General features: G+C 51.6%; 2 long non-coding RNA genes across 4 annotated transcripts in view; one reads left to right on the top strand and one right to left on the bottom strand.

Moving 5' to 3' along the window:
• The window catches only part of LOC122228507, a 37,260-nt gene extending 29,882 nt beyond the window's left edge, over window positions 1-7,378 (bottom strand). For all 3 annotated transcript variants that reach the window (XR_006206623.1, XR_006206625.1, XR_006206624.1), the window contains exons 1-2: window positions 7,230-7,378; window positions 2,077-2,192 (exon numbers count right to left, since the gene is read on the bottom strand). This is a non-coding gene — a long non-coding RNA (uncharacterized LOC122228507). The remainder of the gene's footprint in view (window positions 1-2,076; window positions 2,193-7,229) is intronic.
• On the top strand, window positions 6,863-13,436 carry LOC122228506. The gene is made up of 3 exons (XR_006206622.1): window positions 6,863-6,945; window positions 12,573-12,712; window positions 13,010-13,436. It is a non-coding gene; the product is annotated as an uncharacterized LOC122228506 (long non-coding RNA).
• Window positions 13,437-17,084: the final 3,648 nt, after the last annotated feature.

The raw sequence follows: 17,084 nt of genomic DNA, 5'->3' as shown, positions 1-17,084 counted from the left end.
CAGAAAACCCGCTCTGCTATATTTCCATCCTCAAACCAAACGACAACAACAACAAAACAACAAAACCCCCAAACACCCCCTTGACCCCAATCCCTCCTCAGCCATTAGCTCAGTTGTGTTTCCCTTTACAGTGGAACTCTTGACATCCCTGTACTCACCCCCGCCACCCTCGCTTCCTCTCTTTCCTTCCCTCTTGAATCCCATCCAGTCCAACTTCGGTTCCCACCTCTCTATTGCAACTGCTGCTGTCAAGGTTAGCCCTGACTTCCTGGTTCCCGATTCCCGGAGTGATGTCTGTCCCCATGTTACTCCGCTCGTCAGCAGCATCTGACACAGCCTGTCACTTCGCCCTCGGAACACCCTCTGTTGGCTTCTGGCCCCTGATCTCTCTTGGTTCCTCTCCCTCCTCTCTGGCTGTTTCTTATCAGTCTTTTCTGCAGAGCATTCTTCATTTCACTGGCCTCTACCGGTTGGAGAATCCCGGATAGAGTTCGGGCCAACATGCACACTCTCACTTCTGCAGTTTCAGCTACCGTCAGGATTTGAAATGCCACCTACAAGCTGTGACTCCCAAATTTATATCTCCAGCCTGGATCTCTCTACCGAGTTCCAGACGCATGCATCCCGTGGCATGCATCTCCAGATATATTAACGGGCACGGCAAAATTAACATCTCCCAGACTGGGCTCCTGCTTCTTCCCCGGCAACACAGCACACACATCCACGAGGCTTCTCCTTCCTGCTCACAGCACATGGAGCCTTCGTTCTCCAGCTCCTCACGCCAAAAGCTGGGAGCCATCCTTGCTTCTATTCTTTCCTCTCCCACCCTGCAAGCAAACCATCAGCAAATACCGGGGGGGTCTACTTCAAAATGTACCCGGGATCTGACCCCTGATCACACAGCCTGTGTTGCCCTGGCCTCTGGTCCAAACCACTCTCCTTTCCTGCCTCACTGTTACAAAAGCATCTTGACTAATCTTGCTTCTTCCCTGGCCTCCCCCCCCCCTCCCACCCCTCCATCTATTTTCCACAGAGCCAGCCAGAGTGATGCCATTAAAATGTAAATCAGATTATGTCATTCTTCAGCTCAAAATCTCACTTTGAGCAAAAGCTGAAATCCTTACGAAGGCCTGCCAGGGACCTGGCCCTGGATACTTCTCTGATGTCACCCCCCACTCCCCACTTCTCTGCAGGTACTCTGGCCTCCTTGCGGTTCCCTGAACACATCGAGTACACGCTCACTTTCACACTTGCTGCGACTCTGCCCCGGGTATCCCTCCTGCAGAAATCTCTGGGTCTAGCTGCTTCTGCGTTCTGCTCCGATGTCTCCAGCTTTCCCTGACATCCCTAACTGAAATAGGATCGAATCCCTATCCTCACCTTCCACCCCAACACTTTCTCCTTAATTTCCCGGTAGCACATATTGCCTCCTCACATACTAGATATGTATTTGTTTATCATCTATCTGCCCCCCTCCCTACCACTCCTAGAATGTATGCAGCATGAGGGCAGGGAGTTTGAGCCTCTAACAGGCCCTTAGTAAAATCTGATGAATTAATAATGTAAAGGGGAGAATCCCACAGTAAACCAACACATAACTAAGTTATACTTTGGACCCCTCTGAGTTAGATCAGTGGTAGTCAGTCCCACAGAGCCCTGTCAACTCTGTATTTCCAAACTGAGATTCTGGATCTACAAGGGCAAGAAACAGATGCTGGGGGGGTGGTATACCTCTGTGGGTACTGCCATCCAGAAAGACCCAGCCAGCCAGCTTCCTTCAAAGCTCCAGCTCCAATTTTCTGAGTCCTGGGCCCTTGTGGCAGAGTCTTTTTGCAATGCAGATAATTCCTCCGTGATGAAGCAAGTTCACAACCCCTCATTTTTTCTACATTCTTTTCCTCAAAGCTGCCCACCCCTGTATGCACAGCAAAGAAACCTTCCCAGCAGAGTTCACCCTCTCCTTTCCTGCCACAAGATCCCTTCCTGCCACAAGATAACACCCAGTTAAAAGAACTTGATCAGCCAAACTAGAATCCTTTTGGTAACTGTGTCTAGCCATAGGAAAACCACCTGTACCTTGACAAGAAAACTGATCATTCTGGCGGGAGACCTCATTCTTGTATCGGCGTTAATGTGACTTTTCTTCTTTCAGGTGAGCCAAAACTTTTCTCTCCTCCCCAGACGATGGTGTTCTTTTGTGAAAAATAGAAAAATGCAAGAAAATAAAAAATAAATTTATAAATAGATAAATCATACGATAAGAAAACAAAATAGAATAGAAAAACACAACATCCTGTGCAGACAGCAAGAATCCCCATGAGGAACTGTCTTGCTTGGAGCCTCGCCAGTGTGGCATTTAATACACGCCTGCACCACTAAATAGACCTGCAGCGACTTCCCCGGGTGATTTTTTTTTTCTTTGCCACGAGAGACCCCACTTCATGTTTTGGAACAATCCTACAGATCGTGAGACTGGCAAAAGGTGACAGAGGGACCCAACTGGAAATGAGACACAGCAGCAGCCTGAACCCTGCTTCGCCTCCACTGAGTAGGATTAAATTGAACTAATTGGACAAAGACGTAAGGCAAGACGTCTGGATCTCCGGAAGGGGTTAGGAAGACTTTCATTATCTTGCCCATGGTAATGCATCGGCATAGCTGGTTTAGAACAAGTCACCTGAAGAGGAGGTGAATTCCAAACGCACTGGGAGAAATGGATTTTGCTGAGTGATCCTCACTCTCCACACAGTGAGGAGGAAGAAAAACCCTTTAGGCAAGAAACTATGAGGCAGTTGGGAGCATTTAGTGTTGATTGGGTATCAGAGCACTGTGAAAGAGGTAATCAATACCTGAATTCCAAATAGCAACTTCATCCCATCTGGAACTAGGCCAAATGCTGTGCAAATGGCCTGGGGCCACCCACTGGTAGGCGTGAAGGAAAGAGATTTAAAGTAGTGGGTACTCCTGACAGTTAAGCGATTAAGTTTCCCTTTACTTGTGCTTGAGTTGGCTATGTCAACATTTTTTAACAGATGCAGAACCAGCCAAAGGTCAAAATGCTTAATAAACTGCAAAAGTCTACAAAAAACCAAAACCACAAAAAAACGTACACACAAAACCTGTTGGATTTTGTTTTCTAGCTACTATTTTCCAACTCATGGTTTATGTATTAAAAAGCTTAGGTGACTCCTGTGCTACCAATGTGTCACTGGCCCATCTCAGGTAAGTCATTATAGCTTCCATACCTGAAGACCTCTGCTCATCTTGCGATCCTATCAAGATTCAGGTGTCCCTGAGGAATCAACACTCAGAACTCAGCTCAAGAAGAGAGCTTGTCAAACTCCTGTGCCTTCAAGTCAGCTGGGCAATCTTGTTAAAAGATTCTGACTGCCTGGGTCTGGCATGCGGTTTGAGAGTCTACATTTTCTAACAAGCTCCCAGGCAAATGTCAAGGCCGGTCCAGGGATGGACCACACGTGGAACAGCAGGGCTTTGGGCTACACAGTCTGTGACCTGAGTTCTGTTTTCAATGATAGAATTTCTGAGGACATGGCTTCAAAGTGTAACTGGTTAGATCAGTTGTCAGGAGCAGTGGTTCTCAGAGTGTGATCCAGGGACTAGTGACATGGGCATCACACGGGAGCATGTTAGAGATGCTAATTTTCTGGTTTCTACACCAGAAACTCTGGGGGGTGGGAACCAGTAATCTATGTTTTAAAGAAAATTTGTTTTAATGTTTATTCATTTTTGAGAGACAGAGCGCCAGCAGGGGTGGGCAGGGAGAGAGGGAGACACAGAATCCAAAGCAGGCTCCAGGCTCTGAGCTGTCAGCACAGAGCCCGATGAGGGGCTCAAACTCACGAACCGCGAGATCATGACCTGAGCCCAAGTCAGAGGCTTAACTGACTAAGCCACCCAGGCGCCCCAATGTTTTGATAAGCCCTCCATGTGATTCTGGAGGAACGGCGCTCCAGAACATTAAAATCACCTGGGGAGGGGCGCCTGGGTGGCTCAGTGGGTTAAGTGTCTCACTCTTGATCTTGGCTCAGGTCATGATCTCATAGTTCTTGAGATCGAGCCCTGCATGGGGACTGTTTAGGATTCTCTCTCTCCTCTCTCGCTCTGCCCCTCCCCCCGTGCCGTCTCTCTCAACACAAATACATAAACATTTTTTTAAAAAATAAATGAAATCACCTGGGGAGTTAAAGAAAATGAAGACCTGGGTCCCATCCCAGAGAATCTAGCTTTTTCATTCTGGGGTGGGACCCAGGCATCGGGATATTCCAAAGGCATCCACGGAGATCACTATCAAGAATAGTTGGCCTAGAACAGAAAGCTAATCCTGCTGCAGTAGGAGACTTAGCTGGAAAGCATCTGACTGAACCACCACAGACTGGTCGCAGGCTGGATGTCTGTCTGCACAGTGTGCACTCCAGCTCTCCAGGGTGACTGTGTCCGAGTGGGGATAATGCAAAATCACTTCCTCACTGCTCACCCTGCCATCCACCCTCATCCCTGGCTATTGTCTCCTTTTGCTCGTGATGTGTCTGCCTGGAACCCCCCCCCCTCCCCCCCCCCCCACTGCTGTGCTGTCACCAGTTGAAAGTTTCACCCATCGTTAAAAGCCAGTATCAATCCAGATCTTCAGAAATCCCTTCCTGAACTCTCTTGCCAGATGAGATTTACCCTTCTGTAGATGTTCACCGCATGCTGTCTACAAGTCTTATTTTCTTTTTCTTTTTTTAATGTTTATTTTTGAGAGAGAGACAGAGCGTGGTAGGGGGGAGGGGCTGAGAGAGAGGGAGACACAGAATCCAAAGCAGGCTCCAGGCTCCGAGCCGTTGGCACAGAGCCTGATGTGGAGCTTGAACTCACGAACCGTGAGATCATGACCCAAGCCGAAGTTGGGCGCTTAACCAACTGAGCCACCCAGGCGCCCAAGTCTTATTTTCTTATACTACCTACATTTCTTTACTCTTGCCCTCTGCTGAATTGTAAATTCTTGGACACCCAGGACGGCATAGCCCTCAACTTTGCACCTCTTCTGTCAGTGTAAGTGCTTCACTGTGAACCTAGTAGGCACCCAGTAAACACTTCCTTGAATCTGCGATCAGAGCTCCTGGGTTTGAGGCTTGCCTTTGCAATTAGGGCTTGTGATCCAGGTTGTTGGATATCTCCTAGCCTCACTTATCTGCAAAATTAGGATGTTGAACTAGATGATCTTTTAGGGTATCTTTCATATCTCAGATTTGATGGTTCCGGGTAGTCTATGCTGATTCCTGGAAAAAGAAGTCTGATACTGGCTGCTGTTGGCCGCTGGGTCAGAGATGGACACAGACAGATGGGGTCTCTTTCCTCTCCTTGTGTTTCTGGGCTGCACTGTGACTTGACTGCACCCGAGGGGGCACTGTGGCAGTTCTGGGCACAGAGAATGGGTGTGTCAGGCAGGGCTGGAGTGAGGTAGAGGGAAAGAAGGTGAGGAAGAAATGTGGAACGTTGGGACCCCAAAGGAGGGCCTTCAATCTTGGCTTTACGAACACCTGATGTCAGACACCTGAACTGTTCTGTTGGAAGACCGGCCATCTTCCTGGAGAGACCATATGGAGAGGCCTTGGGTCTACGTGGAGAGAGACGTGCCCCGCAAATCCAGCCTTAAAGGCATCCCTGCCAAGGTGCCAAGTATGCAAGTAAAATTGTTTTGGACCCTCTGCATCAGCCACCACTAGCCACAAGCCACTGGGTGATCCCAAACCATCTGGAGCAGGAGAATCACCCAGCTGAGCCCTGCCTCATTCCTGATCTACAAAGTCACAACACATAATGAAACGGGTGCTGTTTAGGTCACCAAGTTTAGAGGAGCCTGATTAGGCAGCAATAGATAACCAGAACATAGCATTACTCTAGGTGACATTCTATGCGCTTTAGCAAGCAAATACTCGACAAATGTCGGAGAAAATACACATGCATACATACATACATCACATGGGCTTGTAAGAGTGCAAGCCATCTTGTGCTATTCCCACTGACTTTGATTCCGTGAGGCAGTTAAATGGGCTGTGGATACATTTCGAGAGCAAAATGCACAACCGCCGACAACAAGGGCCTCCCTGACAGCTGTGTGCTCATGATGCGGCACCAGGTGCGATGTTGGGACTTGTTAGACAGTCACAGAAGGAGCCAGGGAATTGCACAGAGAAGGTGGAGCCCTTACAACAAAGAGGGCTTTGTCTGCTCCTGAACACAGTGTGGCCATCTCCTGGAGGGGGGTGGCGGCGGGGGGGGGGGGGGGGGGGGGGGGGAGGGGGGGTCCGTGCGGATGTTCAGTGTAGGGAGAGATCTGCAACTTGAAAAGGGGGATATTACTTTCTCCTCTCCCCGACTAATGTAAACCTCCCCCGAGATCTTTTGTGCAGTTATAATAGGGACACCTTCAGAATCACAGCCTCTTTTTCTGAACGTGTTTCTTATGTAAATGCTGCATCAGAGAAATTTCCCTCTGCTTTACACTTGAATTCTGCTTTTAAAACCTGCAAAAAAGAAACACAGAGAAAGACACCTTGAAAATACTTTGGGTTTCATCTCTTTTCCATTTTTACCTCAAGCTCCCACAGTTTTTTGTTTTTTTTTTTTTTCTTCTTAATCCTTGTTCTTCAAGTCAAGCATATTTTAAAAGCATCCTCTGTTGAACTGGGTAAAGCAAAAAAAAAAAAAAAAAAAACGGATGATACCGGTACATTTAGGCTGCCTGAATATACCAGAAATACAAGGCACTTGATAGTGATCTAATAATCCTTAGAATGTCACAGTGAAGTCACAGTGAAGAGCAGGGGAGTCAAGGGACCTTTAAAGAGGTGGCATCGGAGGCCTCGGTGCACCCCTCCCCCAAGCCACAGAGCTTCTGGAGGCAGCACTAGGGAGAGGGGGAAAAAAGCCCTGGATCCATAGGTATCTCTTAGGAAGGTTTTCTTTTGTTCCCTGTCTCCCTTCCACTTCCCCACCACCTGTCCCTAGGGAGGACCCACCACCTGTTTAGTGGTTTTGACTCGCCCACAGCGCCCCCATAGGGCGACTCTCAGACCGTCATACACCGTCTTACTGTACTGATTCCTTCACACCTATTCACCTGCTTGGGAACAGCAGCGATGATTCCGTGTCGGTATCCCTGCACACAGCAAAATAATAACAACGCACTTAATGGATGAATGGGTTTGGATTCCAAGTCAACTTACTAGCACCACTTTATTGGGCAAGCTCTTTCCTCCTGAAGACCCGGGTTTCCTTCTCTGTGAGATGGGGAGACTAACAACCACCTCCCTGGTCATTGTGAGGAATCAAGGGGGTAACACGTGTGACGGGCACGGCTGCACACTGGAGGCACGCAGTAGGTCCACAGGTCAGGTTCAGTGACTCTCTCCCAGACCCGCCGACAGATGGAAGGAGCCTAGCCTCTGTGCGGCAGGGGCCCCGGGAGGGTTCGCTGCCCCCACGGTACCGCTCCGCATTCCTGGCTGTCCCTTAAACCCATTCCCTCAGGGACCTGTCCTCTAACCTGAGGCTCAGATGCTGCTTACAAGGCAGATCTCAGGGAGGGAGGAGAAGGGAAGCGCTTCGGGCTGGTAATCGGTCACTGAAACCTCAGTGTGAACTACTCCCCATCATCCTTCCCATGGAGGAGTGAGGTAGACAGGACAGTGAGGCAGGGGTGGGGATAGAATAAGGAGACAGAAGGTGAGGAGGGCGTTGGGAATGTTGGGGTGCAGAAGAATCAGGAGCGGCTGCCTGGTACACGGGGAAACATTGCCGAAGTCAGAGAGAGATCAGGGTTCAAGTCTGGACTTTTCCAGCTGCTGGAAGTGTGGCTGGAGGCAAGGTACTTAAGCTCTTTGTAGTTTTCTGATCTGTAAAATGGGGCGGATACTAGCTAATTTGGGGGTACGTCTGAGGGTAGAGGGAGGCAACCTGAAAAGGGCTTAGTCGGTGGTGGTCGGGAGGCGCGCTGGGCACTGAGGACTGGGCCCTGCAGGCTGGATTCACCACCGAGCAGCAGGCCAAGTAGGTGGCCCCTCTAGATTGCGGTTACTGTTTCCCTTCTCTCGGCTGGGTCTCCCGGGCTCTGCTCTTTGTCTGGGGCCAGCTGTGCCCACAGTGACAGCCACCTACATTCATTCCTTGTGAGAGAATGCATCTTCTCCTACCTCCCACCCCGAACGGGGAGCAGAGGCGAGCCTACGATACTCTTTCCTTCCAGCTCCAGGAAGGAAAGGGTGAAACATTCCACGGTCCCCTAGAACGCTGGGAGAAAACACCGGTAGGTGGGAGGCACTTCAGCGGCGGGGGCGTGGGGGGCGCCGCGGGCGGGGGGCTGCGGCGCAGGTGCGAGCGGGGCGCGTCCCCTGCCCCCGGGGCGTCGTTAAAACCCCCGCTGGCTCCTTCCCCCTCCCTCGGTCTCCGGCGCAGTCCTCCGGCCACACAGGTTTTCTCTTCCCACCCCAGCCCCTCCCACCGCTCCTGTGCCCAGTCTCTGCGTGCGCGAGCCGAGGACCGCGGCCCCCACCGCTGGTGGGGGACAGGGGGAGCGCGGGGGCGGGGGCGGCAGTGCGGGCGAGGCCTCTGCCATCCCTCTCCTCGCCCCACGCCTGGCTCCTCCTCCTCTTCCTTTCTCTCCCCGCCCCCCACCCCCAATTACACCCTTTCTCCCGGTGCGCTACCTCCTTCTCTCCCCACCTCCTACAGCCTCCCGGTCTGGACCGCCCCAGGGGGAAGGCCAGTGCCATGGACCCCGATCCCAGCACCCCGCTGACCTATTCTCGCTTTGCAGTGAGAAGGAGCTCTAAAGACCACTCTGCCGCAGGCCCCGGCCGGCAGGTCCCAGTCGGCCTGCGCCTGCTGCTGAGATCCGCAGCCTGCGCCCCTCTCCCGGGCACTCCACGCCCCAGGCACTCCACGCCCCAGGCACTGCCCTGTGTGCCCCGTCTAGGGTGGCCCCCAGGCCCGGTAAACTAGACAGGCTCGCAGTCCCCACCTCTGAGAACCACATGTTGGGGAAAAAGGGAACAGTAACAAAGCGAAGTCGAAGTCCCCGCCTGTCCCTGGGTACAGACACACTCCACGGAGCTCACGTTGTTCCCTGGGCCCGGGAGGGGGCAGCGGGGGAGGGGGCAGCTGGAGTGTCGGGGGACTGCATCGCGATGGATGGAACTGGAAGGGAGCCTCTCACACTAAGACTGCGGGTCCTTCTGGCGAGGCCGGGCCCCAGAGCAGAGTGGGGCCTCATCCAAATTCAACCTGGCACTCTGGAAGCCTTTGACATTTCCTCTGCGGGAAGAGGCTCCACCATAGGTCACATTGCTCTAGGAATGGGGAAAAAGAATCGTGATCTGAACTGCGGTGGAGAGTGTTTACCCAAAATCTTATTAAGGTTTATTTTTAGAGCCTATGTCGGCTGGCCTTATCACCAGAGACAAATTCTAGAGGGGTCTCTCTGTTCTCCTGACCTTTAAGAAAAGACTTCAAAGATGAGAGACAAGCAGGGAGAGGCAGGCTCTGTCCTGGGCCGGGTCCCCCACGCAGCCGGTAATGCCTGGCCAGTGGGAATCCTTTCCAAGGGGTGAAAGGCATTGTCCAGCCCTTCTTCCAAGCCTAGACACCACAAAAGACAAGTCTCCCTACCCGCTCCCATTCCGGCACCGTCCCCCCTCCAGCCGACCTTGGGAAAAGGCCAGACTGACCTTGGGGATCGTCTCACAATAACAATTACTAGGTGCCATTACTGTCCACAGGCTTCACCTAAAGTAGCTCTTTTAATTCTCGCCTTAGTTGGGTCATTATCCCCATTTTACAGATTGAAAAAGGAAGGCACAGGTGTTGAAGCAATTCCCCGTAGGTCACAGAGCTTTCGGATTGTTCTCTTCAGCACAACAGAGTTCTGGCCTGGAGGCACCCTGCCCCAGCCCTCAGGGGCCAGAGAGCAGTCTGGAAGATGGCCACACCCTGGCAGATCTGGCCACAGGCCCCACCGAGGCAGGGCCTCAGGCGGTACAGATTGCGGCAGCAGAGGCAGGGACTTGGCAAGGCACTGTTGGAGCCTTGCCCAAAGCTGCCTCTCCCTGCCAGGCTGCAGAACCCATCTCCCACGTCTGCGTCCTGAACAGCCACCGCTTTCCTAGGACCCCACCAGCAGCTGGATGTACTCCTCTCCGTCAGACTCCAAGGAGTCATGGTTTTAACGGCCCCCAGTTCGCCCCACTTTGCCAGGGGAAGAGGAAGCTCTGAGTGAAATCCCCAGAGACCTAGAGGGGTGGCTGGAGAGTGGTTCAGAGAGTGACTTGACTCCCCACTGTGAACCAATCAGAACGACTGGGGTGGGGAGGGCCCTCCCCCAGGAGTTGTGCCCCCCTGGGGTTGGGGGGAGGAGAGGCTTGATTCAAAAGGGGATGGGGGGGGTGGGATGCTGAAATTCATAGAGGGAGGGACTCAGTCCTGCCCTGGCTCTGGGGACTCCTTGGGCACCGTCCTTTCTTTGGCTCAAAAACTGCCCCATACCACATGTTTGCCAGCTCCCTCTGATGTGGCCAGGGGAGGAGGGGGGCGGGGAGGACAGTCCACATGGCTGGAGCAGAGCAGAGGAGAAGAGCAAAAATCCGTGGGAGTGCCAGGAAAGCTGGAGGGGCTGTCTCCTTTCCTGCAGGAAGGAAATCAAGGCCACAAAGAACTAAACTGCCTCCTGGTGCAAGGCGGGGGGCCGGACCACCTGGGAACATTGCCTTAGCGCAGCAAGGGAGGAGGGCCAAGGTGGCTACAAGCCACAACTGTGTTGAGAGCCACCAGGAGAGTGTGCCCCACCCGCCCCCCCACATGTGGCTATACAGCTATGTCCCTCCAGCCTTTCAGTTTTTCATGCCAACTTTAACACACTTTGTGTCCACATTGGAACATACTCATATTTGGACATAAGCCCCCACACGCATCCATACTGGTGGGCAAAATAAAACACAAGTGTAGCCATTAGTGAAGATCACCGTCATGAGATACACATTTGTCCTTTGACACGGAGACAGGCTCAGCCCCAGAGATATACCCCGACAGACTCCAAGACATGTCAACTGGGCATTCCTAGGGAGGGTCACCATGGCCTACTGCTGGCTGCGCCCAGACAGCTGGCCCCAGAGCCCAGTATCTGGCACCTCCATGGCCACAGCTCAGTTGTTCAAACCAAGGCTGGTCTGGGAAGCTCTGAGAATCTGAGGAATTGCTCTGGAGATACTGGGCTTCCTAGAGAGGTTTCAGACACGCAAACTGTGGGGTCACCTGAGAAGCTCTGGGAGCGTCCTAGAGGGAAAGGAAAGTTTTATCTAACTTTGGCCTAAAACTTCCACGAGGTCAGTGCTGATCAACAGTGCTCCTCGGCCCCACGGCATCCCCTGGCTTGGATGCCAAGGATCACGGTGCCCCCAGTTCGCTCCGTGTGTAGATAGATCCACACAGGAAAAGCACAGACCTGGAGGCTGGATAGTGCGGGTTAATAGCCCAAATTATGGAGTCAGATGGCTGGGTCTGAATCTGTGCTCTGCCACTTACTGTGTGACCCTGGGCAAGTTACTTAACCTCTCCAGGCTAAGCTTCCTCAATTGTGAAATGAGAGCAATGATAATCTTTACACCCTAGGACTATTTTAAGAATTAAATGGACACAGTTGAGCGAAGTGCTTAAACAGTACAAAGCAAGTTCTAAGAACCTGGGTAGTCCGGTGAGAGGGTCTGGGGCCCAAGGGGCAGGCAATGGGGTGTCTGGGGAGTGGAGGGTGGCCCGGAGAGAGGCGAATGGTCAGGAAATGACCACAGACCCGAGTCTCTGTGTGTCAGCTTGAGTATTCTGGAGGGGAAATAAATCAGAGCATATTTCCTTAGGGAGCACGGTGTGCTCAGCCAGAAAGCCGCAGAACACAGGAACATTCTCTCATTACGGTATAATAATATCCAAGATAATGTTCTCCTTTCACAGGAGCCCAGAGCACTTAGAGATTGCATTGTCAGAGTCCCACTTGCGTGGGCCCTGGGCTGGGTGGCTGAGACTGCCAGTGCCGGTCCGCTGCTGTAGTGGGGATGACAGAACCTGGGCCACGGGCACTGTGGGCCCAGCCGCACTCAGCAGGACTGTAGCCTCCGTGCTCCCGTAGCAGGTCTGCTGGCACATGGCCGACCCGTGGAGAGACGACTGCCCTTGGAGGTCCTCACCAGCTTAGAAAAGCATAGAGGCCTTGGAGGGGCTTTCCAGAAGCAGGGGATCTCTCTATGCTCACTGCACTGCCAACAGGAGAAATGGGGGGCAGGGGGTCTAGTCCTGAAAGTTGGCACTTACTTCCCGGCAGCCTTTGCAGGCTATGTCTGTGTCTAAGGTCCCCTGAGCCGGGGCAAAGCAGACAGAGGGAGACCCCACAAGAGAGGGCAGGAAATGACTTCTCTTCTGTCCAGTGCAAGCCCTCCCTAGGCTGTGGACTCTGTTTGGGTGAAGAAACCCAGGTGGGCACAACTCACGGGTGACAGCCCTCTGCCTCTCTGGTTGTTCTGCTCCAGGCTGGACTACACGTGCAGGGAGAGGCGTTCTTTGTGTGAGGAGACACAGACCCACTGAAGGATTGCATGAGACCAAAGAAATTTCAGAGACCTAATGACTTGAGAGGGTCACCGAAGCAAAGAAAAGTTGCCAAAGATTGGTATGTTTCAGGTCCGGGGGAGGCTCACTACTTTTCTCCTTTTTTTTTTTTTTTTTTTTTTTTTTACGTTTATTTTTGAGAGACAGAGAGTGAGTGGGTGAGGGACAGACAGAGGGAGACACAGAATCTGAAGCAGGCTCCAGGCTCTGAGCTGTCAGCACAGAGCCCAATACGGAGCTCGAGCCCAGCAACCGTGAGATCATGACCTGAGCTGAAGTTGGACGCTCAACTGACCGAGCCACCCAGGCACCCCTACTTTTCTCCACTCTTAAGCCAGGTTTGATGTTTCCCTTTTAGGAGAAAGACAGAAGCATGTGATTCCTGAATGAAGAAGTTCTTCACGCCCCTATTCCAGACCTCCTGCCTGCCTGGGCTCCCATGCAAGCCCTCGTGCTCAAAGATGACTCCCTACATGCCTTCGGCGAAGAGTGGCATAGACCCATTTCCACAAGTCATGGCATAGACCCATTTCCCCCACACTGGCAACTGGCACCAGGGAACCTCATCGTCTTAGCACCTTTTGCCTGGATTTCTGCAAGGTCTAGGTCTCTTATGGATGCCATGAGACAAGACCATTGTACTCCTAGCGCTTAAGGTAGAGACAGACACGCAGCGGGTGCTCACGGCTTCTCAACTGCCTCCCTATTGCCGATGGCCAACCAGCGACGGCCTGACGGCAACGATTTTACCACCGTTGGCCGAGTATGAATTGTGAGCCAGCATGGTTCTGCGTGCTTTGTGTGTGCTGTGTCATTCGGTGTTGTCACAACCGTCCGGGACAGGTCCTCTCCTTAACCACGGGTTACAGATGAGGAGCCTGAGGCACAGAAAGGTTAAACGCTTTGCTTAAGGCCGCACAGCTACTAAGCGATGGGGCCAGCATTTGAACCTGGGTAAAGTCCAAGCATCTAGCTGTGAGACACAAGGTCCTTTGGCACGGCCCTCAGCCCTCTCCAGGTCCAGCTCCTGAGGTGCCCTACCTTGGGTCCCGCTAACAGCCTGTGTGCCCCGTCTCCCTGTCTCTGTCTCTGTCTCTCTGCCGAGGCTCTGCCGACCCCCTCCATCTCGCCACACCACACCCTTCTCCTGGCTAATACCTACTTCTCTTTCCAGATTAATTTTACCGGCCACCTCTCCTTGGCAGGCTCCCCTTATCTGCACTCCCCAAGTCCCCAAGGCTGAGCTGGGCGTCCCTCTTTTATGCCTCCATAGCAACATGTGAACACGCGTAGGGCCCCATCACTGCACAATGGCGCTTGCTGTTCCGGTGCTTTGTTTTCTCCCACACGTGACTGTCGTTCCCTCGGGACAACAAGGATGTCTTCTCCATCATGGTATCACCAGCACCTGCACCTGCACCAGCACCTGCAGACTTGGCAGGAGCACGTGCCAAGTCTATCACTTTCCCTCCTCCTCTCCCCCCCAACCCTTTGAAAACACGGGAGCGATCCTTAGCTCGAGGGTCACACACAAGCAGGCCGTGTGCCGCGTTGTACCTGCGGTTCACGGTTTGCCGGCTCCACTGTCGTTGGGCAACACACTTCCAAACACAAAGTTTACTAGTCAGACTGATTCAGTGATTTTCACGTGAGAGCCATACTGGCATTTCAGACCAGGGGGGAGGGGGTGGGCGGATGTTTTCGGTGGTCACGGACTGGGGGTAGCGCATTAGCATCGCTCAGGGCCCAGAAGCTGGGATGCTGGGCATCTGGAGGTGCCCAAGGCGGTCCCACAGGGCCATTCCCTGAGGAGCACGGGCCAGCCGTTGGACGCTTCTCTCTCACTGCTCGACGGTAGCAGTGAAACCTCCTCGGGGATTCACTGACAGAAAAGACATTAGAGAACCAAATCCATCTCAGAGCCAATTATTTAGGCAGTAGAGACAGGAGAAATGAGAATGTAAGCCTCGAGGCAAGGACTCTCTCAGGTTCTTCATGGGATTCCTGGCACAGTGCGCAACACACACAGGCCTCCGTGTCTGTGAATGTTTCACCCGAGGAGCCTGAATGGAAGCAGGGATCACTTAAAATGGGTCAGAATCTGGCCTGAGCAGGCCAGATCCATCCGGAAGCCTGTCCCCGGCTGAGTGTGCAGGGGCATGAGGCTGTGTGCTGGCAGGCTTCACTGAAAAGGTACCACCAAGTCACAGGCACCATGCAGTGGGGAGGCTTGGTTAGCGGTCAAGCCAGTAAGCCCAGGACAGGCCGCAGAGCTGCCCACACGACTCCCTCTCTCTCTCCCTTCGTCTCCATTAGATAGCCCGAGTTTATGCACACATTGCTATTTAAATAACTTCGGTAAAAATCTCACATTCTCTCATCATGAAAGCTAATCAAATATCAGCCTAAAACCATTACTCAGATGCTTGTGGGTGCCTTAGGGAAATGTACCAGTAAGTACAAAAGGGTTCAATCTGCCTTCTAAATAGCTTTGACCCTAGTCTCCTACGGCACAGAGACCTTAGTTAGAAGTGGACACAGACGGGGGCGCCTGGGTAGCTCAGTCGGTTAAGCGTCCGACTTCAGCTCAGGTCATCATCTCGCGGTCCGTGAGTTCAAGCCCCGCATCGGGCTCTGTGCCGACCGCTCAGAGCCTGGAGCCTGTTTCGGATTCTGTGTCTCCCTCTCTCTCTGCCCCTCCCCTGTTCATGCTCTGTCTCTCTCTGTCTCAAAAATAAATAAACATCAAAAAAAATTTAAAAAAAAAGTGGACACAGATGTGTGAAACTGCTTCTAGTCTCCATAAGCCATGGATTTCTTCACTCTCTTGGAGTCTTCGTTTCCCTATTCGTTAAGGCCAGAGTCACTGATCCCTTCCCAGCCTTTTTTTTTTTTTCTGGGGGTCATTCTGGTGATCCAAAAGATATAGGGCATGTTAAAGTCTTTCGTGAACTATAAAGCACCTGAAGAAATATAAAATCCCATAGGATGCCTTGTTTTTGCATACATCAGAATCTGATTCCTCCTAAAAATTTCTTCTGCCTCAAAATTATTCCTCTAGATGTGGAGAAATGGGAACCCTCTTGCACTGTTGGTGGGAATGCAAACTGGTGCAGCTGCTCTGGAAAACAGTGTGGAGGTTCCTCAAAAAATACAACTACCCTATGACCCAGCAATAGCACTGCTAGGAATTTATCCAAGGGATACAGGAGTGCTGATGCATAGGGGCACTTGTACCCCAATGTTTATAGCAGCACTTTCAACGTAGCCAAATTATGGAAAGAGCCTAAATGTCCATCAACTGATGAATGGATAAAGAAATTGTGGTTTATATACACAATGGAATACTACTTGGCAATGAGAAAGAATGAAATGCTGCCATTTGCAGCAACGTGGATGGAACTGGAAGGTATTATGCCGAGTGAAATAAGTCAGTCAGAAAAGGACAGATACCATATGTTTTCACTCATATGTTGATCTTGAGAAACTTAACAGAAGACGAGGGGGGAAGGGAAGGAGAAAAAAAAGTTATAAACAGAGAGGGAGAGAGGCAAACCATGAGACTCTTAAATACAGAGAACAAACTGAGGGTGGGGGGGGGGGTTGGGGAGAGGGGAAAATGGGTGATGGGCATGGAGGAGGGCACCTGTTGGGATGAGCACTGATGTTGTAGGTAAGCCAATGTGACAATAAATATATTTAAAAAAAAAATTATTCCTCTTTAGAAACTAGTTATTTGCATGAGAAAACAGGTCATATAGACCTTTCACTTTGGGGCCAGATGGTAAGGTAACCAAGATTAGTTCCAATTTCATAGCGTCATTTGGAAATGCCATGATGGGATTTCATAAAGCTTTAGGGTATTTGACTCCGTCTTTGATTTCTTCATGCAGCCTGTCTCCATATCAAGGGGTCTGCAACTGGCTGGGCTAGTGCTAAGATTGGTGCCTTATCTTCCCCACATTGTGGCAACCCCCTAGAGAGTTTATGTAACAAAATTCAATGAGAAATCAGCCAGTTGCTTAAAAATTTTTTTTCTATAAAATGAAATCTAGTTATTTTAATCTTTGCTAGGAGACTTAAAACATATTTCCTTCTTGTTAAGTCACCAGCGTATCAGTAAAAAAAGCCAATATATCCAAGTGCAAAAGGTAAACTGCTGGGGAAAATGCAAGTTCCAAAATCTCAGAAGCATTGCTTTTAGTCTTCTTGTTTATGTGCTGAAAGCTGACCTGGTACATCAGGCTGGGAAGAAAAATGGGAAAGAGGGCGAAATATGACTGACAGCCCCAGGAAGAATGAAGAAAATGTGGTTATGGATTCCCTGGAATTCTTCCTCTGTGGTTGATCTCTCCTGTGTCTCACGGGATGGGAGCCGTCTCCACCTCACACGTCCCCCTCTGTTCCTTGAACCAAACCCTCAGGACAGGAGC

The sequence above is a fragment of the Panthera leo genome, chromosome C1 (assembly GCF_018350215.1).
Source record: "Panthera leo isolate Ple1 chromosome C1, P.leo_Ple1_pat1.1, whole genome shotgun sequence".
In the NCBI taxonomy this organism is placed as follows: domain Eukaryota; kingdom Metazoa; phylum Chordata; class Mammalia; order Carnivora; family Felidae; genus Panthera; species Panthera leo.
The sequence above is the reverse complement of the archived record's forward strand: the minus strand, read 5'-3'. Positions and strand labels throughout refer to the sequence as shown.